Source organism: Notamacropus eugenii, chromosome 3 (genome assembly GCF_028372415.1).
Source record: "Notamacropus eugenii isolate mMacEug1 chromosome 3, mMacEug1.pri_v2, whole genome shotgun sequence".
NCBI classification, from domain to species: domain Eukaryota; kingdom Metazoa; phylum Chordata; class Mammalia; order Diprotodontia; family Macropodidae; genus Notamacropus; species Notamacropus eugenii.
In genome coordinates, this window is record NC_092874.1 from 453,539,151 (window position 1) to 453,564,456 (window position 25,306).

At 37.7% G+C, this 25,306-nt stretch overlaps 1 long non-coding RNA gene across 3 annotated transcripts in view; it reads right to left on the reverse strand.

Moving 5' to 3' along the window:
* Positions 1-25,306, reverse strand: part of LOC140497579 (uncharacterized) — a 69,779-nt gene that overhangs the window by 38,130 nt on the left and 6,343 nt on the right. For 2 of the 3 annotated variants that reach the window (XR_011964735.1, XR_011964737.1), the window contains exons 3-4: positions 23,835-24,094; positions 17,071-17,229 (exon numbers count right to left, since the gene is read on the reverse strand). This is a non-coding gene — a long non-coding RNA (uncharacterized lncRNA). The remainder of the gene's footprint in view (positions 1-17,070; positions 17,230-23,834; positions 24,095-25,306) is intronic. The other variant, XR_011964736.1, reaches the window with a different exon arrangement.

A 25,306-nucleotide genomic window follows, 5' to 3' on the forward strand; every position in this document is an offset into this window, starting at 1 on the left:
GGACTCTGATTGGCAGCAGGAAAGGAAGCATCAATCACACTTTAATAATCACAGAAGGTACAGAGAAGAACAGTGAAAGACATACAGAAGCAGATGGGTGACTAGGAAGATGGAATGGTGAAGCTCTCTTCATACCGGCAGGTATGCTGGAGGAGAGGCAGAGAATATCACTCATATGACCATGGATTTGAGTTGGGTGCATTAGGCAGCATGTACTATATAGAGACACAAAGGGGTTTGGGGGGACAGAAGTTTGAGGCATCATTTTTATAGGATTTTTAGGATAAACAGACCAAATACTATCTGTTCCACTTTGGGGTTAGTTCATTAATTTATCCAAATCATCTCAAATTTATCAATACCTTTTTGATGTTCTACTGGTCTAGAACTTTGGAGGTCTAGATTTTGTCTATAAATAATTTACTTATCACAGACCAGATTTTTGACAGTAACATCTTCTGTTGATTCATCACATATTACCAGGATGGGAATTTTGATTAATATTTGATACAATTTGCAAATTATGCTCTTTCTATCATTGGGACAGCTTGTGTGTGACATCCAGGTTCCCCTTTGCAATCTTATTTCCTGTTATTATCCCCATGAGACTGGCTGAGAGAGTGCCTCTGTGTGTGTGTGTGTGTGTGTGTGTGTGTGTGTGTGTGTGTGCGTGCGTGCGCATGCTAAGTGGCACAATAGATAGAATTCTAGCCCTGGAGTCAAGAAGATTCATCCTCCTGAGTTCAAATCTGGCCTCAGACACTTCCTAACTGTGTGACACTGGAAACATCACTTAACCCTCTTTGACTAATGAGCTGGAGAAGAAAAAGGTAAAACAGTCCAATATTTTTGACAAGAAAACCCCAAATGGGGGGTGGAGGTGGACATGAAGAGTGAGACACAGTTGAAATGACTGAATAACAACATCACACACATAAACACATATATATAGACACATACATACATATATTCACATGCATGTATATATACATAAATTATAAAAATATATTTATCCACCAAGCTTATTACCATAGAGAGTAGCTGCTATGACAAAAGAATAACAGAAGAGATACCTAGAAATTTACAGGAGAAAAAGTTCTAAGAAAGGAACCAGTAATAGAACTCAAAGCCCCAGATGTCCATAAATGAATATATAAGGCATGATTAACAAGCATGCGTCCTAATGAAAGCAGGTATTGAACCTTAAAGTTATCACTGTGACTTGGTAGAAAATGATGTGTTACCAAACTACAGCTCTGGACAGGCATATCTTATTATTATATTAATAGAATGTGAAAATTTGTGATGTAAATTTGAGAAACATTAATATTTAGAAGATGTATTCATGTGAGGAAATTCAGGAACTAAAAGTGGGAAGTTTGGTGCAGAAAATCTGAGATAATCTCAGTGGAAGCAGAAACCAACATGGTATTGTCTTGACTATGCCACAGATCACCTGGACTGATGAAGGAAATTAATAACTTTATTATAAAGCAGATAACTTGCTTAGCATGGAAACATGTTACAATATTGATAAATGCTGCTAGAGCTCTCTCTGTCTCTCTGTCTCTGTCTCTGTCTCTGTCTCTCTCTCTCTCTCTCTCTCTCTCTCTCTCTCTCTCTCTCTCTCTCTCTCTCTCTCTCCTCTCTCTCTCTGACTCTCTCTCCCTCTCTCTCTCTCCACCAAAGCAAAAGAGCTATTAAATAAGTTCCAAAACCGAGCTAAGGAACATTTCATTCTTTATAAGTTGGAGAAACTAATGAGAACCAATTCTTCTGGATCTGATTCTCAACAAGGAGGTATTTGTAAAGCACTTAGCACAGTTCCCAGCACACAGTAGGTGCTTTTAAAATGCTTCCTTCTTTTCTCCTCTTTTTGCCAAGTTGGAAATCATGGGAATATTGCAGAATATGATATTTGAATTTATGTTAGAGAAGGAGAATACAGCTAAGAATAATCTATCACCCCAAATTTTAAGAGAGCAAATTTCAGTGTGTTAGAGAAAAATAGGTTGAATCCTATGTCCTAAAAATTCTATAAAAATAATCCCATTAGGGGTGGGAAGTCCTCAAGCATGACATTCTGAAAACCAAAGGGAAACAACTTCTTCGACAAGTAAAATTGGAGGGGAGCTATTAAAGTGACCAGTGTGGATGCAAAGGTAATGAATCAATGAACTAGAGTTTTTTTAAAGATATATAGAAGATGAAGAATGGACAATAAAAACCAGATGAATACAAAAGTGTGACACAATCTTGAAAGCAGTTAGAAATAGTAATGCATAGAAATAATTTATTTCTCAGAAACAAAGGTAAGAATAAGCAAAAGAGGGCTGTGTATCTGGGAAGAGGGGTTAATTAGCAAGAAAGATGGATAGAATAAGAGGTGGAAAGGTAATCAGGGAATGCAGAACGTTGATGTTCAGTACTTAACTCTGCTTGTTTTCCTACCAAGGAAACTGATCTTTCTGTTGGGAAGGTCAGAACAAAAAATGACCAATAGAGAGATGAAATAGGATATAGGTTGAAAAATAGTTAGAGCATTGCTGCTGAAAAAGTGAAATCACTTTCCACAAGTGAACTAGATAGTAGGGAGCTGAAAGAAATGGCAGATGTGATTTCTGAACTTTAGTCAATGAGTTTGAAGAATCACAGATTGTAGGAGAAAAGTCATAGGACTGGAGAAAGGTAAATGTGCTGATTTAAAAAAAAAAGGAATGTAAATGGATTTCTGGATAATACAGACCAGTAGATTTAACTTTGATTCCTTGTAAAATTCTAGAACAGGTTATTAAAGGGATGATTCATGAACATTTAGAAAAGGAAGTGCTGATCACAAAGAGTCAGCATAGCTTCATCAAGGATCCTTCATGCCAAACTAATCTCATTTCTATTTTGACAGGGTTACTAGACTGGTAGATAAGGAGAATGCTACAGAGACAGTTCTGCTCGAATTTAGCAAAGCATTTCACAAAGTTTCTCAATCTATTCTTGTAGAAAAGATAGGGACATGAGATAGATAAGAGAATAGTTAGGCACATTTGTGCCTGATTGCATGGCCTAACTCAAAGAATGGTCATGAAGAGTTCAATGTCAACTTGGAAAGCAATCTCTAGGGAAATGTCCCCCATCTATGCTTGGCCTTGTGCTTTAAAAAGAAAATTAACATTTTTATCAAAACACTAAACTTAGAAGGATAGCGAACACACTATGACAGTCAAGGACAATGTGGAATTTGTTTTGCTAGATCTAAAAAGGTCTTGGCAAGCTAGAACACTGAACTGAATCAAATGAAATTCAATTTAATACAGATAAAAGTAAAGTCTTACCCTTAAGGGAGAAAAACTTTCCTTCCAAAGATGGGATAGCGAATATAGGTGGCTGCTCTTACAGGAAAAAATCCATAGATTTTAGTGTACTATAAACTCAACATGAATCAACATTGCATTATGGAAGGCCAAAAAAGCTTATCCTGTAGGCTGCATTAAGAGAGACTGAGTTTCCCTTGTTCTCCTCTGACTATTGGTGGTTTGTGGGTTGGTGTTAGTAATTGTCCTTCATTCTCAAAAAGAACCAACGACATCATGAGGGAGATGTCTTGGCTGTTCTGATTAGACCTCATCCAAAGTCCTACATGCAGTTTTGGATGCCATATCTGAGCAAGAAATTGGGGTGGGAAGCATCCAGAACAAAGCAAGGAAAGCAGAATAGAGAAGTCACTTGACATAGTCCTATCTGGGACTATCCATTGAAAGAGCTGGGAATATTTCAAATGGAAGAGGAGATGCTTTGTTTTGGGCAGGGGGGCATTACAATTTTCTTCAGTTATTTGAAAGGCCATCATGCAATAGGTAGACTTTGGAGATACACAAATTTAATCTTGTTGCAAGGGGAAAATTTTTATTTCATAAACTTCCTCACAATCAGAACTATCCAAAAATAGAATTAACTACCTCAAGAGGTTGTGAGTTCCCTTTCAATTTCTCTTCCTAGAAGTCTTCAAGAAAAGGTGAGGTGGAAAGTTGTCAAGTAAGTTGTAGAGGAGATTCTCATTTCACATATGGGAACATTTGAACACATTATGATGGACAATCAATAGACCATCCAACAAACAGATACTCCTCCCCAAAGGGGCCAATGGCTGATCTAGAGGTAGAGAATGCAGGAGAACGAATCAGTGGTCCAGTCATTTGGACAAAGATCAAAACAGAAAGTGCAGGCTTCTGATGTTTAATTTGTCCAGGATCCAGAAAAATAATTGAATATCAATTAAATGTAATTAATGTAACTTGCCCAATTGACTTATATGTGTGTGTATGCATAAGAAGGATATGTTGCCTTTTTATATTACAAAATGTCATACCGTGCATACCCTCTGACCCTGCAATGCCATTACTAGGACTGTAAACTAAAAAGGGAAAAAAGAGGGAGAATGGAGGACCTATTCGTACAAAAATATTTATAGCAACTCTTTTTTATATTGGCAAAGAATTGGAAATTGAGGGAATGCTAATCAGTTGGAGAATAGCTAAACAAGTTGTGATATACGATTGTGATGGAATACTACTGTGCTGTAAGAAATGATGAGCAGGGTGACATCAGAAAAACCTTGAAAGTCCTATAGGGAACAATGCAGAGTGAAATGAGCAGATTCAGGAAATCATTGTACACAATAACAACAACACTGTGATCTACTGTGAAAGACTTGGCTACTCTGATTAAGAAAGTGATCCAAAATGGCGCCAAATGATCCATGGTGGAACGTGCTATCCTTCTCCTGAGAGAGAACTGATGAACACTGAGTACAGACTGAAATATATTTTTCCCCTTCTTTATTTTTCTTCCTTGTGTGTGTGTTTTCTTTTACAAAATGGTTAATATGGACATAGGTTTTGCATGACTTCATATGTTAATCAATATCATATCACTTGCCTTCTCAATAGATGCGGGAGGGACAGGAAGGAAGGAGAGAATTTGGAAATCAAAATTAAAAAAACAGAATATTTTTTAAAATTACATGTAATTGGGAGATAGTTCATTAAATAAAAATATATTTTAAAAAACAAAATGACGGTACTGATGATAGTAGTAGTAGCTTACTCATTTTGACCTATATCCATTTCCACAGTTGATGATGATACATCCATCTATGATCTTAATCATTTAATAAGTATCTAAGGTAGGATTTGAACTCTAATTCCAATGCTCAGTCCACCAGAACCAGCTCATCATACTAATTCTCCAGATTTCAACTTCCATTAAATCAGACCATATATACCTAGGGCTGACATTTTTTACAAAAACTACCAGAGACCAAAGGACATGTTTAATTGGCATTACAGTCACAAGATTTATAAATAAATAAATTGATTAGCCTCATTCAGAGAGTCTGCACTGTACACTATACACCAATACACCTGCAGCAGATAATATTTTCAGAATAATCTTTTTCCTCTAATATTATACTTTGCTGTAAGAAAGTACTTTATTCTAAAGACGATTCCATTATTTCCTTATTTTTACAACCTAGGATATTGGGTATGTTAGTAAAATTAAGAAGCAGAGAGCTATAAACTCAAATCCTATCTCTGGCACAGCTATGTGACCCTGGGCAACGTATTTCATTCACTGCACCTCTCTTTCTTCATCTGTAAAATGGGGAGGGTAGTAGAGGGCAGATACTTTTAGAGGACTCTAGTAATACTCAAAAAAGATAATGTACATAATGTGCTTTTCAAACTTTGAAGCCCAATGCAAATGTTAGTTATTTAAATGTCCACGTTTAGTATTGCTTCTTGTAATACTGCTGTGCTTGATAGTTAGGCGACATTATTGTAGAGTTTAAGTATTCTTGGTTTCAAATCCAGCCTTAGACACTTACTGTCACCCTGGGCAAATTCACTTAACCTCAGTTTCTTCAGCTGTAAAATGAGGATAAAAATAGCACCTACCTCACAAAATTGTTGTGAGGATCAAATGAGAAGATATTTGTAAAAGGTACTTAGCACACTGGCTGGCACGTAATAGACCCTGTATAAATGCTCATTCCCTCTCTCTCTTCCTACTGCGATTTAGAACGTAAGCCCTCCTTTAATATAAGGATTATCTTACTTTTGTATTTAGATCCCTAGTTTCTAGCCCAGCAGGTACTTAATAAAAGCTTGTTTATTAGTTGATTTCAGCAGTTTTGGGATGTCCAGGTTCGAAAATTCCTCTAATACAATGGTGTAATTATACAATTGTTCATAATAATGGTCTAAGATTTTTTTGAAGAGGGTAGTAAGGATGAGGGAGATGATTTGCCTGTGATTCTGCTAGTAGAGCTGACTGCTCCTGGTGTGGAAATTATCTCCACCAATGCATTCCTCTGTAACTTGAAGTCCTGGAGGGTTTCCTGAAGCATTGAGAGGTTAATTTATTTACCCATGGTCCATAACCGTTACTCAGAGGTCAGTCTTGAACCTATATCTTTAAGGATGGTACTCAAACCACTATATCATTCAGAATAATCTATCACTGTAAATACCTGGGCCAAAATATTTGTCTTCCTCATCTATCTTCACATTTGTTATTTTAACATTCAAAGCTTTAGATATTCCCCTCTCTTATGTATCACACTGCATAGCAATTATCATGTATCTATTTTTAAGAAGGCAAATTTCTGTTGGGCTTTTTTAGGGGGAGATGGTAATGCGTCATTAATATCTACTCTAATTAAATAAGCTCATTTGCACATTACTGCACCATCTTATGTATTTGTTTCTAAGACTGAAGAACTTCTAAACCATATAATAATCCAGATCAAAAATTCAGCTGCTTTTGAAAGTGAGAAAATAGTGATTTACATGTTACACTTTAAAAGCTTCATCAAAGCTGTAATAATTTTGTTGGCTAAACAATGCGATTCTTGAGATTAATAGGAATTTCTAAATATGAACAATATGTACCCTGAGGAGAATATTATCTAACAAGCAGCTGATAAATTATGTTGGGCAAATAATCTACATATGAAAATATGGGTAATGGAGACAGGAAATTAAATATTGAAATGTGTAAATAATACATCATTTGATGTACTGCTTCTCTCCTCCTCCCTCTCCCCAAAATGAGGGTCAAATTCCAACCTCCGAATAATCAATGGCTTATGCCAATTCTTCTCATCCATACCAGAGAGCAGCTTAGGTTGAAGTAGATATTTGAAATCCCTCTTACTTTGGCCATGAACTAACAATCTCTTTGACTAGATTTTTAAAAATAACTGCCCAGAGAAGGGATTTTTAAAAAATGTTCTTGTAACATCTCTTTCCTTTTGTGAATATACCATAAATTACCTGGGGAACAATTGCTTCTCACTCTGAGACTCTCTGGTGAAAACAGATGAGGCACAATTTCTCCATAGTCACCAACACAGAAATACTGTCTGTAAGTGAGATTAGCAATATTTGCAAGCTTACCTGACTCTTATTGACTGATCATAAGAATATTGATCTAGAACTATAAGGAAGAGGCCCTTTAGTCCAAACTTTTCATTTTGCAAATGAGGAAACTGAGGCAAAAGGACACGATCACTATCTTAAGATCATAAAATCCTAGACTGAAAGCTAGAAGAGATATAGACTCCCATTCCCTTACGTCAAGGGCTTCTAGAGGCTTTGAAACTTTTCACAGGGAACCCTGCTTTAATAGCCGAACCTACAAACCCCAAGCCTTCCAAGAAGGACTGGCTATGGTGCTGACAGTTCATTTGGCCTGTAATTTTGAATTTGACTGTGAGACTCACCTTTTATCCAAAAGCAACAAGTGTATGAAATTAGTGAGAACAGCACAGGCCCTCAGCTGAAGCACAAAGACAGCTCAATTCCAAGCTAAGTTTGAACACAGAGGCTCTCAGAAAAAGCCAATTTAACCTTCCTACCCCCTGCTCCCGATTTGCTAAGTGGAAGTAATAATACTAAATCTGTGAGGATTATTCAATTCATTTCTTAAGCTTTGCAGATAAAACACATGCAACACAAGGGCTATTTTTTTTTAAAAAAATAGGAAATGTTTTGTTTATTCAAATGTCCCATTAGCTATTCCTTAAACCTTATTTTATCTCCCAATTCTCGTTGAGGAGATTAATATGGAGTCCTTTAAGCTATGATGAGTGCCCTTCGTGGATTAGACATTTCAATCACTGATTCACAATGAATGTTTGACCAGATAGATGTCACATAGGAGGGAGTCATACATCTAATCCTAAAGAGGTTAATAATACAAACTGCATTTTGGAGTTTCAATTTACCATAACTATTCTAAAAGCCTCACAATAATTCAGCTTCAGAATACAATTCTCTGTCAATACTTACCCAGGCACCCTTGTTAAAAGAAATGTTAGCACCCCAAAATAATTCTACAAGTGAAAAAGAGATAGGCAAATAGGAGGTGGCCAACTATGTGTCCTAATTCCATGGAGAAATGCCTGTTGTCCATAGTCATAATAAGGAATCCACTTACTTGGGACAAAAAGAGGGAGGTTGGAAGGATACAGTGGCAATGGAGTTAAACTGGAGGATGGAATCTGTCAAGGAAATGATTCTTCTCCCAGACATCTCTACCTGTGCTCACTTGGGGTCTGGAGGGAAGTTGGGTCCCTAGAAAGGATTGTCACAGAAATTTGGGGAGCCAAAGACCAAACAAAATTGAGGGGCCACAACTCATGATTAGACCAGTGAAGGACAAAGAGGCATGGGAAGAGCCTCCTGCCCTTAGAAGGAATTCCAGACATTAGAATGTAGGTACCGTAGAGCAAAATACCAGTATCCCATCAAAGTTATAGTGCTATGCTATCTTGCTATACAAAGAGGGTGCTTTGAGATTTAGTGGGGAAGTAAATACGGACTAAAATGGATTGCTCCCTTAAGCAGTTTTCTACCTGAATAATGACATCCATTTGCTAAGAAGCTGGCTAGATCCTAGAAGGAAAGCTCAATGGTCAGCACACAAATAGATTAGGATCTTCAGCCCACCAGAAAAACCACAAAATGATCAATTGCTGTGCAATTCTGCCTTCCTTCCCCACTCCCATTTCTTTCAAGAACAACATTAAAAGCTGTTTAAGAACATTTAAAGTGTCCTAGGGAAACTGTTACTCTGCATTTAGAACCAGGAACACCTGGGTTCAAATACTAGCTGAAATATTTACTGATTTCAGGCAGTAACCAATCAAAACCAATCTGGGCCTCAGTTTCCTTATCTGTAAAATGAGATTGAACTCAGCATTATCTAAGGTACCTTCTAGTTCTCAACCCATGAGACTATGATCCTATGACCTTTCTCTTCCAGATATCCAAATAATTGAGGATACTTTTGGACAGTAACTGTATTTATGGATTGATGAAAAAAAGGTTTCAGTAGCTTGATAAGACTATTTGATAAGGAGGTCAGTGTCTAATATCAGCCCTGTGATCAGCCTACTCCTTTACAATCTCAACCACTAGGATCTTAGTACATTCAGTTACCAGGATGAGATAAAACCCTAAAGATGCCCAAGGGCTACAATCTAGGACTTCAAATGCCCATTTAAACATCAAATTGTCTGGGTTTTAGAAATCAGATTTTTTAAATGAATTGGCCCATATAAATTTGCTGCAGGCTTCATTTAGAATACTCTCTCTTGGAAATAGTTCTTGACCTCAATTTGCATCTTATCTGAAAGTACCATCAGAGATCTGTCCGTTCCACCTTGCCACAGATGCACGGATTTTCATGATGCCAAATCCTTATTCCTAGAGCTGATTAGTCCTTCTCCAAGGACCATACTTAAAATCCCACACCTGCATCCTGTTGGCAAGGATCATTCCAGAAATATTGGTCCAAAAAAGATCCCTGAGCATGCTATATAAATAAGAAACCAATTAAAGCAAGTTCTTGTCTTCCAGAAGATGATACTGGTGACTGTCTGAAATAGAACTGGTCATCATCATCAAGTACTCTCCAAACACTGAGTTCAACCACTTTCCTTTAGGGAGTTCAGCCACTTTAGTGATGCAAGTAAAAGCACACCCACCTGGGAGGAAAGAAGATACAAAAGACAAAAAGACACAATCCCTGCAATCAAGGAACATAGTGAAGCGTAGAGGAAAGAACCCACATATGCAACAACTAGAGAATACTTTTTTATATAATGAGAATAGAAAAGGTCCCTACAATCCCTTGGAAATTCCTCTGATTAGTACACTAATTATTTGAGGCATCTCGGGTAATCTAACCAAAAGGAATATGGGGTGAGCAGGATGAAACCCCCAATAGGGTCACTTCCTAATTCTGATGTGCAAAGACTAGGGTCTCCTCCTCTGAGCTCACCTTTCATTATTCTACAAGTCTCTTCCCATGTCGCTATTTATTTACCACATTATCTCTCCCATTAGATTGTGAATTCCTCAAGGACAATGCCTGGTTTTGCCTCTCTTTGTATCCCTAAGTGCTTAGCACATTGCTTGGCTTATTACAATGCTTAGTAAATGTTTTATGATTGTTTGAATGGTAGTAATAAAAGAAGTAAATGAGATGAGAGGAAGCATCATTATATAGCTGATTGAGGACCAATCTTCAAGTCAGGAAGACTCAGGTTCACACCTTGCTTCTGGTATGTGAAGGGTGTGACCATGGCAAGTCACTTGACCAATCAGTGCCCCTGTAATAATTCCAAAACAATAATTTGTAGAAGATTTGCCTATCAGTCTAGTGGAGGGAATTTCCATACTGATTAAACCACAAATATGGATGTAAAAAATCAAGAATAACAGTGTGGGAGGGGGAAATAGTTATGATAGCATCTTAAAGATAGGTGTATCCAATCCAACTGCTTCCTATTTTGATAAGTTATCTTGCTAGTGAGGTGACAAGTTCCTGGTTACTTAACTAGGTATTTCTATGTTAAATTTATATGCCCTCCAAAACCCCACTGAAATTTGGAGGCATACAAAGTTGACATCGGCACTTTTTCAGTAGCTAGAGACATTAGCTGAGTGACCTTGGGACAAATTATTTGTCATCTCTAAAACTCAGTTTCTTCATTTTTCAGATGAGGCAGGGTGGACTAGATTTAGGTCCTTCCAGCTTTCATGTGATGATCTGTAAATAAGAATAACCCTATCCTCTTATAAGTAAATGTTCATTTGCCTCCTACCAAAGAGAAAGAATAAAGTCCCATTGCATTCAAATGAACACCCATGACCAAGGGCTATAAGAACTCGGAGACTTAGGGAAAGATCAACGAGAATCCAAGTAGTCAGAGAAGACTTGAAAGAATCGGGAATATTTGAGGGGAGCCTTAAAAGATGGGGAGAATTAGGAAAGGTGCTAGAAAGAAGAGAGAGGATTCCAGAGAAAGTTAACAATGCATGCACAAATCTGAATGAAGGGCTGAACGTGTCCCATTCATGGGACATCAGAGTGTTTTTAGACTATGCTATGAGGAAACCAGGTTTTCTCTAATAAATCCTCATTATTTTATTTATCCTGATAATTGTGTTAAGGTACTAAAGAGTTTTCATTTCAGTTTCCTTTACTTAATCTCCTAAGTACTTGATCTAGTGGAGAGAGAGCTGGCTGTGCAGTCAGAAAGACTTGGGTTCAAGTTCCACGTTGGCTGTCACACTTGAGTTCAAGTTCAAGAGACACACTGACTATCAGGTCTCAGACAAGTCTTTTAACTGCTTGCTGCCCTCAGATGACTCACTAAGACTTAGTTGCAGGGCAAGTTCTAAACCACATTGGAAAATAGATGAGAGACAGAGACAGAGAGAGAGACGGGGGGAAAGAGAGACAGAGATACAGAGAAAGAGATGAGAAAGTGATGATAGATAGATAGATAGATAGACAGACAGACAGACAGACAGACAGACAGACAGACAGACAGACAGACAGACAGACAGACAGACAGATAGATAGATAGATAGATAGATAGATAGATAGATAGATAGATAGATAGATAGATAGATAGACAGATGAGAGAGAGAGGTGGATGGATGGATGGATGGATAGATGAAGTAGTCCCGTTATATCTCTCAAATCTTATTTATCATCAGGCAAGCATTGCTTTCCAGTTTGAGAGGTAAGAAAGAAGAGCCCGGAGAGGTAAAGTAATTGTGAGACTTCCCCACAGTAAATTGGGGGTGTCAAGCAATACTTCAAATCTCCTTATTCTTAGCTCTGTCCTATTTCTGCTAGGTACTGTGATCTCACTTATTATGGAATCACCTTCAAATTATGAAATACCGATGAGCAGGAAGGTACAAACCCCTCCTCCCTGGATTGTTCTTCCATCATCTCCTACAAAACTACAAGAGCCTCACCAGGTATCCCAGCATTTGGGATAATCCAGGCTCTTGTGGTGATTTTAGGTTTCCCTTTTTGCTGATAATATCGTTGCCCCTGATAATCATAGCTTTGTTTCAAAGTGAGGTCTCTTGAGATTAGCCCTTCCAGCACTGATGAAGGTAGTGGGGGTAGTTTATTACGATAAAGAGAAAGCTGGCATTTACAACGTGCAACAAACTTGTCTATCTATAACAAACTCTGTCTATCTCTGGGTGCTGGTGACATAGCCAAATATTTGAGCTTTGCTCTCAGTTTATGATGTTGCCAGACTATTCCCCCTGAATGACAGCCTCATTATGCATGGTTGCTTATTAGTCTGTACATATGCCAGGGCTGTAATCTATTTCCAATATTTGAAGTAGAGGCTTTCAAGATGCTTTATCAACAAATTTGGAAGTTAGCTGCTCAAGGTGACTGTATCATAGGTTAGATGAAATAAGTGAGCCGTGGGTAGTCAGTTCCTAGTAGCATGTCATCACAATTCCAATGAGTTCTTTGCCTTTAAAAAAAATGACAGAAGATATTTTCTTCTTACAGATTAGGTGTGACATGGGGTGGCTGTCAGGTAGGTGCCCATGCAGTACCCATCCAATGGGCAGACCTTGTCAATCCAGACAATTTGACTGCCTTAAACTCATCGTGGGCTTGTTTTAATTGAAAGCTACTTGACTAATCTGTGAGGAAAAAGGGAAATATAAATGCATTAAGTGTGAGAGGCTGTGCTGACCTGTGCCTGAGGGCTTCACACATACAATCATTTAGGATCCTCATCTCCCAAGTGCCTTGAAATGTTTGAAAATTATGCAGACTGTGCTGGGTTGCAGCCTAATCAAAAATAGACTTGCACATTTTCCCCTCCTGGAGGTCACGTGTTAGGTCATCCAACACAACATGTGATACGCGTAGCCATCAAAAGTGTCAATTTACCCCATTTGTATGTGGTCCATGATGGATGGATGAGCAGAGATTAAATAAGACCCCTTTTCTTAGGGGCTAACATAAGATATAGTACCACTTACATGTCATGTCTAAGCATAATATTAACATATACATTGATACTGTATTTCTAGAAAAAAGATTTCTAATAGTATGCTTCTGCATGCAGAATTTATCTAAGTAAATAATTATTTTTAAACCTAAGATTTAGGCAGCTTTAGTATTCCACATTATGCTAATGTTTGACAATTACTAAGTGTGGGTATCAGCCAGTGGGTTTTTTTAAAGTTTAATTTAAAGCAATTTGACATGGAAAGGTTATTACTTTAGCTGCCAATAAAAGCTGTACTTTTAACATAAGTGTACACCAGGCCCTAGGGTATGTGACTATTATCTTTTCTGCAATTATGTGGTGTTCTACATAAATGTTAAAAAAAACTTAGAAATATCAAAAGTACCAACTTAGATACAATATAAAAGTTGAATAGATAAAATGGGAAACCCAGAATTCTAGACACAACAAAGGTTGAGGTTTCCTCCTAGAGGTCATATTAGGAATGACACGAGCTGGCTCAGACCAAATTAATTCAAACTATATCTTAAAAACACACACTTAGCACCCAGAATATCGATTTTATGAACATTTTGTCTTGAGATGCAGTTGTTCAATTTCACCAGTTAAATGCCATTAACTAAAGGAGCATCGCTCTGAACCAATGAACTCTTCTTCTATAAATGCTGTGCTAAGAAAAAGGAAAAAAAGAACATCTCTCAGATGGTGTTTGCCATACTCCATTTTCATATGCCCCTGAAAAAAGCACTAATTGATAGGAATCAGGCTGTCTGTGGTCTTTAAGATCTTTCTCTTCTCCCTGATCATTTAGGAAGTTGCCTCCAACAAAACAAAATACATACACACAAAAACTTCAAAATTGTGAGTTAGTAGTTTTCTATAGGCTCACAACCTTTCACCTTCTTACCTTTATCTCTGGGGTATACATACTTAATGAATGGGGGAAATGAGAGGGAAAGAGAGAGGATTTAATCAATAACTACTGTCAATTCTTCATTATTATGACTTAGCTCCCTTCCTATAATAGGAAATCACTCAAGAAAAGTAGGTAAGGCTGGATTGACAAAGTAGAGGGCATTCACTCAGACCTCTGCTTAAAAGGATAGTTTAATTCATCAAAAGAAGAGCTCATCCAAGCCCCCAAAGCAGTTGCAAACATGGCAGATGCCAGAATGGGGAGAGAAGTACCCTATTTCACTTTTCAAGGAGTAAAAAAATCATCATGTTAAAATGGACAAATATTCTTGGCCTCCTGCAAAAGGAGAAAAGCCTTTCTCAGTGAGTACAGAACAGAACCCCAAAAGTAGAAAGGAGCTCAGAGGCTACGTGGTCTCAGCCATACCTTAATCAACATCCCGAAAGTGGGGAGTGGTCACGTGGCTATTTTCTGTAGGTCTCAAGCTGGGGAGCAACCCTGAATCTTCTAATATAAGGAAGTTTTGCCTTACCTCAAGTTTGCTTGTAAACCCTGTCACTCCCAGCCTTTGCTCATACTTCTGCTTTTTGGTGCCAAGCAAAACAAATTTAATCCTTCCTCCACAACATATCCTTTCAAAGACTTGAAGACTGCTACTAAATTATGCCTGCCTCCCTCCTCCATTCCCCCACCATCATTCCTTTTCTCCAACCTAGTCATCTCCAATTTCTCATTGATGATCTTTTGACATAGAACCCAGGCTTCTCACCATCCTCACTGCCCTCATCTGGTACCCTGCCCCCATTTTGTTTGCCACCCTAAACTGAGGCATTCAAAATGAATCACAAGACTTCTAGTGTGTCCTTACAAAAGCAACGCTCAACTACAGCAGTTTATTATTTTTGAATTATCTATTATCTTTTATCTTTATATTATCTATATAATACTATCTATTTTCTATAATATATCTATTATCTTCAGAATCCTATAGTCCTAGACCCTATGCCTTTTAAGGAGGTCATAGACAAAATGACCTTTACTTGATGCTATGTCACACTGCTAACTTGCAATCCCGTAAAACCACCTCATCATTTCTAGACAAAATTATAGATAATCTTCTCTATCTTGTACTTTGAAGTCAATTTTTTTAAGCCAAGCTGATTCTACAGTTAAGATTTAGCCAGATCTTGTGGAAATTGCCTCTGCAGGCACTATAACCTTCTCCTTTTCAGGTGCCAAATCTACTAAACACAAAAAAATTCTTGCCACCAGAGTCTTTGGCACTGTCAAGTGGCTTACCACCAACAACAAATATGTTTTTATTGTTAGAAAAGACAGAAAATAAAATGCATTACCCCCTGTTTTGCCATCACCCTTGAAGGACCACTGGCTCATTGAAACAAGTAGCTGGACCCATCCATATGCACCCTCTCCACCTTTAAAATGTGAGTTTTTTTGAGAAGGACTGTTCTCTCTTTGTATCCCAGCCCTTGGCACAGCACTATAAGCAAAGTAAACATTTAATGTTTTTAATTCATTCATTTTATTAAATTTCATCTTATTTGATTCAGTATAATTTTGAACTTTTTAAGATTCTGCCTCTGCCATCTAGTCTGACAATTCCATCTCCCAGCTTTGTGTCATTTGCAGATGTGATGAATATTCCATCAGTCTTCCCTTTAATTTTTGTTTCCTCCTTTACTTATTGTTCACATCCTTTGTAATCTTTATTTCCTCCTTAAAGATTTCCCCTCTGTTTCTTCATATTCTTTTATCATCTTTATTTTCTCCTGGAAATATTTTTAACATTCTTCCAAAGTACCTGTGACTCCCCCTCATATCTTGGGGAATATTTGATAATACAGATAAATATAAGAAGGACAGAAGGAGCAGGCACAGAGCCTTGGTGCTCCTCCCTCTAAGCTGACATTGACTCATTGATGGCTAATCTTTAGGTCCTGTCATTGAGTCAGTTCCAAACCCATCTGGTCAGTCAATCAATAAACATTTATTAAGTGCCTACATTGTGCTAACTACTGGGCAAACAAGTACAAAATTTAAAAAAAGATAGTTCTGTCCCTCAGGAACCCTACAAACTAAATGTATGTCACGCCTAGCATATATCTCCCATCTTTTCCATAAGGGTAGTATATGAAATGCTTTAATAAAATCTAAGTAGACTGTGTCTACAATGTTCATCTGAGCTACCAGTCTAGATAAAAAAAGAAGAAATGTGGTTAAACTAGACTGCTCTATTCTTAATGAATCCATTTTACTTTTAATAGATTATTGCTTCCCTTTCTAAATTCCCATAAACCATCCCTTTAAAATGTGTTATTAAAGATTCAGTAGGAACAGATAAATGACACAGCGGATAGAGTGCCAAGCCTGGAGTCAGGAAAACTCATCTTCCTGAGTTCAAATCTGATCCCAGATCCTTACTAGCTGTAGCTTACTAGCTATGATCCTGAGCAAGTCACTTAACCCTGTTTGCCTCAATTTCCTCATCTGTAAAATGAGCTGGAGAAGAAAATGGCAAAACCACACCAGCTTCTTTACCAAGAAAACCCTAAATAGAGTCACAAAGAGTCAAACATGACTGGAAACAACTGAACAGCAAAAATTAAACTTAGAAGATGAGAATACTCTCCCAGGACACATATACATGGAAAGGCTTATTGTTATTAACATTTGATGCCTTCCTCAATTCATTCTTGGGTTTAGTACTCCTGCCACTATTTTTATAAGACCATATCACTCCTTTATAGTGATCTTTAGTTACCTGAGATTACTTCCACATGTCTTCTTTTCTTGATCTGAGTTGATGGAACCACATTAGTGTCTTGAGGCAGCTCCCACATCTACACAAACACTGCTTCCCAGCATCATCAAAGCTATTTCTGTTTGTGTCTTCAGAATTTCATTCTTGAGAACTCTCCATCTGTCATTGGCAAAATATAGTATCTTTTCTCTGAACCCTTTGAAATCTGCTCTCTTAAAATCCAGGGTCATGTCAGACTGTGCCCAAATTTCTTTTTCTTCTGTATCACAAACTCTGGTTTGTGGTAGAGGACCTGGTACCTAGTCCCCAAGATTCTTGTTTTTATTTCCACAAGTAATTTTGCATTGAATAGTTAGGTTTAAAATAGCATGGCCTGTTCTCACCTCCTTAACCTTTGAATAATACAGTCTGCATTTAAGCAATTAACAAACGTATCAGCTGCTCTGCTTTTGTCAGACAGAGAGAGAAAGAGAAAAGTAGACAGAGAAAGAGGAGAGGGAGGGAGGGGGAGAGAGAGAGAGAGAGAGAGAGAGAGAGAGAGAGAGAGAGAGAGAGAGAGAGAGGAAAGAGAAGAGAGGGAGGACATAGAGCTTCAGGGAAAAAATTATTTCCCTTCAAATTCAAGTCTTCAATTCATTTTTGGTTTTAGCACTCCTGACTTCACAGTGACCTACTTCTATGTAAGGTTTGCTTCTGTTTCAAAAACTCTTCATCCAACCTACATGGTCTATATTACATTTCCCTTATAATATTTTCTCAAGTGATCTTCAGAGTGCTTTCCTCACATTTCCCACCTCCCAGACCTTTGAGATTTATTCATATAAGTATATCTTTGTAATAGATGATATTACTCTACCTCAAGGGTCTGCTAGGTGGCACCATAGTGCACAGAGCACTGGATTTGGAATCAGGAGATTCATCTTCCTGAGTTCAAATCTGACGTCAGACACTTCTTAGCTGTATGACCCTGGGCAAGTCACTAAACCCTATTTGCCTCAGTTCCTCATCCATAAAATGAGCTGGAGAAGGAAATGGCAAACCACTTGAGTATCCTTGACAAGAAAACCCCAAGTGGGGTCATAAATAGTCAGACATGACTGAAGCAACAAAAGTTCTACCACCTCCACCCTTTTGTCTACAACGTTCTTTTTTTATTATTAGTTACGATAAAATTAATAGCATCTTTTTGATGTTTTAAGATTTACATAGTTCCTGGGAGGTAGGTGCTAGTATGCCCATTTTATACATAGGAAACTGAGACAGAAAGAGGTTGAGTGATTTGTCCAGTGTCATAAAACTAATACATATATTTGAAGCAAGATTTGAACTGCCTTCTTTTTTACTCCAGATCCAGGATTCTAGCCAATTATGCTATCTAGCTGTCGGCACATTGCAGTGATAAGCCCTGCCCCAACAAATTTTGATTATAACTATGAAGTCAAGTTTTCTTCCTCTTAGTAGCACCTCTACTTCACCTTACCCATAATCTGTGCATTGGTATAAAGACATCTGAGACCATGATTTTTATTTATAGCTGGCTCTTATTATTTCCCATGCATTATTCAGTCAGTAAATAAACATTAATTAAGCTCTTACTAAATGCCAGACTCTGTGCTAAGTGCTAGAGATAGAAAGGAAGGAAGAAGACAGTCCCTGCTCATTATCTAATATTAGAATTGTTCTATTCCGGGTTATGTTTCTTTTGATGTTGTATCTACTGTTCTCTCTGGTTCTAGGCTTTTCTTGCCCTTCCAGTTTAATGCCTTCATGACTATATTTTCAAGAACAGGAAAATATGGTTTCAGTAACCATTTTCAGGCACACTAAATCATTCCTATAATTTAAGTCACTGCCCAGGAACCCAAATCCCATTCTCAGGTACCATCTTTACTAGGTCTTCACTGTTCTAATTAACCTATCTCTTCTCAATTCCCCACCCTTAATCAGTTATAATGAAAACACCACTTGTATTTCTAAATTCTTCTTCTGTTTGACCTAGACTTTAGAAATCTTAGTGCAGATTTCCAGATGCCTACTGGTAGGATCATTTATCCCTAGGAGAATCACCAGAAATAGATAGAGGTTATTAGGTCTGACAAGTACTGCGGAAACTCTTCATCCCACCCAGAAGGGAGTATCCCTTTTGATCAAGTTGTCTCAGTACCCTAGTTGGCAGGGAATCAACAACGACCACTCTTTTTCTCTCCTTCCTCTGACCCTTACTGGAAGATCTTTGCCTTGTATCATCATTCCTTAGAGTACAAGAAGCAGGCTCCTGTGGACTAGATCTAGAACCCCCATCTGCAATAGCCTATTGCACTGGCTCTAAGTATTCTGTGGTCCTCCAGCCTTTCATTTTCTGTGTCAGAGCCTCCCACCCTACTCAAACTCCTGCTATAGGTGAGAAGTCCTTTCTGCCTCTTCATATCCTCTCAAATCTTTATTTCTTCCTTCCTTCTTTAGTCTTTTCATTTTTACATCCTGTTTAATCTACATTTTTCTCAAAGAATTTCTCTGCTCTGCTGCTTCACAGACTTTTAAATATTGATTTCCTCCTTTAAGTGTTTCTTTCATTATTTCAAAACCACTTCATCAAAGATGAGCAGGCAGATTTCAGAAAAACCTACAAGGACTTCCATGAACTGGTGCTGAGTAGAGTGAACAGAACCAGGAGAACATTGTACAGAGTGACAGCAACATTGTACAATGACCAACTTGGAGAGACTCAGCAATGCAATGATCTAAGACAATTCCAAAAGACTCATGATGGAAAATGAGATTCACATCCAGAGAAAGAACTATGGAGTCTAAATGCAGATGGAAGCAGACTATTTTTACTTTCTTTGGGTGTTTTTTGTAGTTTTTCTTCCTTTTCTTCTGTTTCTTCTTTGACAACATGACTAATGTGGAAATATGTTTCACATAACTGCCCAAACCTATAACAAACTGCTTCTTGTCTTGGGGAAGGAAAAGAGAAAGGAGGGAGGGAGAAAAATTTGGAACTCAAAATCTTATAAAAAATGAATGTTGAAAATTGTCTTCACATGTAATTGGGGAAAATGAAACACTATTTACATAAAAACAAAATCACTTCATCATTGCTGATAATCTGGGAAATGGGTCTTTTCCTAGCATTTTTATTTATCCATGAGAACACAAATGGTTCCTCTTCTGCTTGCCCACAGTCCTTCCTTGAAGCAAAATCCACAACCTTTTGTCTTTGCAGCAAATCTCTTGGCTGGTCCTTGTGGCTAATAGCCATGGCAAAATGCCTTTCTGCTACATAGGGATGCAAATTACCTCTTTCAACAATTATAATGTAAGCTCTTTGAAGGAGAAAGGGACTTTTTTTTACTTTGCTTTGTATCAGTACCTGGCACATAGTCAACTCTTAATAAATGATTACTAATTCTCTTCTCTAGTTATGCCTCCATTTCCCTAGAGGGCTAGGGCTCTCTGCCTCCACAGGGGAAGGTGAGACTACTTTATTTAAAAGAGGAACCTATACAAATACACAGGTGCAAAAGACACAATGATATAAGTCACAAGGAAGCAGGACCAAAGTTCATTATATTCTGTAATGGGATCTTCCCATTTCATTTCACCTGACCTCTGATCTCCAAATAATACCCTCTATTACTTTAGACATTAGAAACTCTGTCATCTTTTCAGTTGCTTCAATTTATAGATTCTTTTCATTCCCTTCAAGGATTATAAAGGTTCACAAGGTATTTTTAAAAAGTAACTTTCTAGGGATAAACATCATCAAAGGCAGGTTGGACAGGTTGTATTGTTGGTTTTGTCCAAGTCATAGAAGTCTCTAAAAACATATCTTAAGTTGATTAATATCATGCAAAATCTCAAGTTCCTAAATAAAATCTGATGAGGTAGAATATGCACAGGAGAATGTTCTCAGGCATGTGTCTCTGTAGGACCATTTCTGTTCATCCTTTGTTTTCAAAGAGGACCAATGTCATCATGGCATGATGTCTTGACTTGCACTGAATTAGATTGAAGCGAGGCAGAGCTGCAAAAAGTTGACAGCCTCACTCTCTCTTCCAGAGTCATCTAAATTCAATGGCAAGATGAGTCAGGATGACTGGGGATGGCCTGGAATGTACCTGGAATATCATCTTCTCCCAATAGGAAGCATCTTCTGAGTGATCTTTGGTCTCCTATACATTTTCTTTTTAGAGGTAGAGCTATAAAGTAGTGAGACTGATTCCATAAACTACTGAAAAGCAATAATGAATTTCCTCACCTTCTCTTATGAAGTACCCATTCATTAGCTAGGCCCCAATGAAAACTCTCATCTTGTCAAACAGCTTTAACTCTTACTTTATGCAAGATATCATATTAATCGCTATATGGTTCTAGGTATGGGGTGTTCAGGACTGACACTTCTGGTGTAAGGGTTAGCTGAGCCCTTTACAGGGCTGTTCATCCACCTGTAGTGTTTACCTGTCACCCAACTCTCATCTGTGGCTCCAACAAGCTATAGCATACCCAGAAGCCACACCTTGGTAAAACCATCTCAGCAGATGGACTAAAGTTGGTTGAGGTAAAAGACAGACCTCAAACCCATCTGTAAATTAGAGAGGTGTCTACCCCAAGCAAGTGAAGATTTCCCCCCGTGCAATGTGTGGATGAGAACAATTAGTTCCAAAGGCCATGATAGTGGTTGAAGAAGGAGCCATGGAGTGCTTAGAGCTTGGTTAGACATCAAAGACCCCAAGGTCATCCATTGCATCCCAAGCCATCCCCAGTCATCCTGACTCATCTTGCCATTGAACTTAGATGACTCTGGAAGAGAGAGTGAGGTTGTCAACTTTTTGCAACTCTGCCTCACTTCAATTTAATTCACGTGCAAGTCAAGACATCATACCATGATGTCCTTGGTCCTCTTTGAAAACAAAGGATGAACAGTAATGGTGCTACAGAGACATATGCCTGAGAACATTCTCCTGTAGATGGGAGAAAAAACTTTTATAATTTGATTAAAAATGCTACTATGTAAATGTTCTTTTTATTGTTTGGGGGGAGAGGCATAGAACCTCTGAGAATTAAGCTGTAAAAATAAGTGCTAGAGATTCCCAGATTGGCCTTTTCCTGATTAGGAAAGGAGAATTCTTGCTGTTTTGTGATTGTATTCCATATGTCTTTATATGACCTCAAGCACTGATCATCAGACTTCTTAAAGGCACCTTTTATTCTGAAGATAAAATACTTGCTCTCAATTCCATTTCTTGCATTTATAGGACATATGTCTGTATATAATATATACATATATATTTTAGATAGATAGATGGATGGATGGATGTATATGGGTCCCTATCTTCATTTATTTCCCCTAAAAGTAGTGCAAAAATGAGGCATGCATATGTGTATGTGTATGTGTGTGCATATATGTATGTCTTTGTCTAAATGCGTATATATATCCATATGTAGATAGATATCTCCATTTTTTTCCTAATAGAGATAAATCACTGAGGATTAAAGATGAGGCATGTATATTTATTTGGATATGTACATATGTGTGTGCATATATACGTAGTCTATCAATAAAAATGTATATGTTTACATGTGTGCATGTGTATGTAGATAGAGAGATAGATAGGTGGATGAATGGATGGATGGTGGATGGAAGGGAAGAAATTATAATTAAAAAGGAAAAGTAGGTTGGACCACATATGTGAAGAACTTTAAATGCCAAATACTAGAGTTGACATTCAATCCTGGAGATAGAACCATTGCAGTTAACTGAGTATAATCGCTTCATGGGGATATTATCGAAGTCATTTTATTTAGATGCAGGTTGGCTTACATGACTTTTGAAATTCTTTCCAACTTTGAGATTCTAGGATTCAAATTTAACAGAAAAGCTATGACAATAAGCTACCAAATAGACATTTGGAAGCCAATTAAGCTCTTCACCAAATTTCCTAAGGAAATTAAGCTCCTCTGAGCATTTACAAACCTTATCTTTCTCACACTTTTTTTTAGTATCAGAAGTGGCAATAAACAAATGTGTTTAAATATTAGATCAGTTACATGGAAGAGGAAAGTGACAAAACTAAAAATGAGTCATGGATGACTTTTGGAGATCAAATATTGGCCACTTATCAAGGAATAATAGACATTTCAAGGCCATTGGTGAGGATGTGTCTCTGAAAATGGAATTAGGAAGATCAGTGAATATATGATCATTTTCTTGACTACAGTAAAGACCATCACAGGGGAAATAGGGTGGTCATCTGGAGATGGAATGGAATGCTGATTGGGCTGCCAGCACCCAAATAGCTCTTCTTTGTATATGTGTGTGTGTCTGTGTGTGTCAATGCCTCGCTCCTATGGGCTTCTCATTACCCTCAGAAGGAACTGATTAAAATGCAAATATATTGTTTAGGATGGACAACACATGACTAATAATATTTGATCTTTGTATAACGCTTTTAAGTTTGCAAAGCAATTTACATGTATATTCTCATTTGAGAGACTGAGTCAGACGCTAAGATAGAAAGAAGAAACAGATATAGATAGATAGATAAGTAGAGACAGATAGGAGCAGGGTTTATTAAATGCTTATTATGTTTTATACTCTGGGGATACAAATACTAAAAAGCAAGACAATCTACCCTCTAGGAGTTTAGTGGGAGAAGATAATATATAAAGAAAGGTGGAAACAGTGGAGGAAAGACTCTAGGTAGACTACAACATGGTTTGATAGAGGCATTATTCCAGCTAAGATGCGATTAAAAACCCACCTATTAAAATCCAGTGTGGTTCCAGAGGCAGAGTCTTAGATTCCAGTAGAGAGAAGGTTGGGGAGCAGAGCAGGCATGGTTTGGAGTTCATGACTTTGGTTTGTGCAATTCCCAGGTGAGGAAATTTCCTTTATCCTTGCAGGATGAGTACTCAGACTTGTTCTATGATAGTCATGGAATAGGGATTCTTAGCCTGTTTTGCGTCTTGACTGCTGTGGCTCTCTAGTGAAGCTTATAGACTCCCTCTCAGAATAGTATCTCTAAATGCATAAAATAAAATACATAGGATTACAAAGGAGACCAGTTATGCTGAAATGCAACTTTCTAAATTTAAAAAAAAAAAAAACAAATTTGTGGCATAGTAATATATGTAGTAGGGGGTCTAACAACCGCAGCAATTTCAAAGTAGTGATGACTATAGAGGATATTTCAAGATTTCTGCATTAGTAATTGGATATGAAAATTGGAGATGTCTGCAATTCCTATTGTTGATGAAGTCAAACGTAAAACATGCGACTATGGTTTGTTATCCACATCCATAGTTGAAGGAAAAACTAAATTTCGGTTAGATGTTAGTGAAAATAAAGCCCATAATTTTTATTTTTCCCATCCAAGTTCATAGACTCCTTGAAATATATATATATATGATTCGATTAAGAACTCCCATCTTAGAGACTTTACTAGTGCACTGGCAGGTAAAATGATTCACCCAAGGTCATACAGCAAGTACACATAAGTGAGACTTGCTTCATCAGATCTTCCCATCTTCAAGGCTAGCTCTCCATCCCCTCTATCATGCTACCTCTTTGGGAGGTAAGCAGTACAGGTTTATCCTTCCCTTTTCACAGAAAACGAATCTGAGTTTCAGAAAGGGTAAGCAACTTTCCCATGGTCACACAGGTAGTATCAGAAGCATGATTTGAACTCAGGTCTTCTGGATGTCAAGTTTAGAACTCTATCCACTATACCTCCTTAAGAGCTTAGACTACAAATACATGACCAGAGGTGCCTTTCTCAAAATGATTGCTTGTTTCATAGGCACACTTGAAGAGCTGAGTTTCCAGATGAATGTTAGCAATAGGATAGGAAATGGAGAAACATCCAGAGGAACCAGTGCCGTAAGAACTCAAGTTAAACTCAGACTGTTACCTGCTACTTTATTTGCATCTTACCTATTTGACAAAAGTCATGGAAATTGAGCTTGGTTGAAATGCATTCATGATTTCAAATGACATTGGTTGGGATCATGGCATATTCTTGGGATTTAGCAGCAAACCTTGTTTTCACTCATCCAAACAGACTGCCAGTCAGTTAATATGCATTTATTAAGTACCTACTATGTGTCAAGAACTGTGCTACGCACTGGGGATAGAAAGAAAGGTTAAAAAAAAGAACAGTCCCTGCTCTCAAGGGGCTCATCATCATCAAATGGAAGAGACAAACACATGCAAAAAACTACGTATAACAAGGAG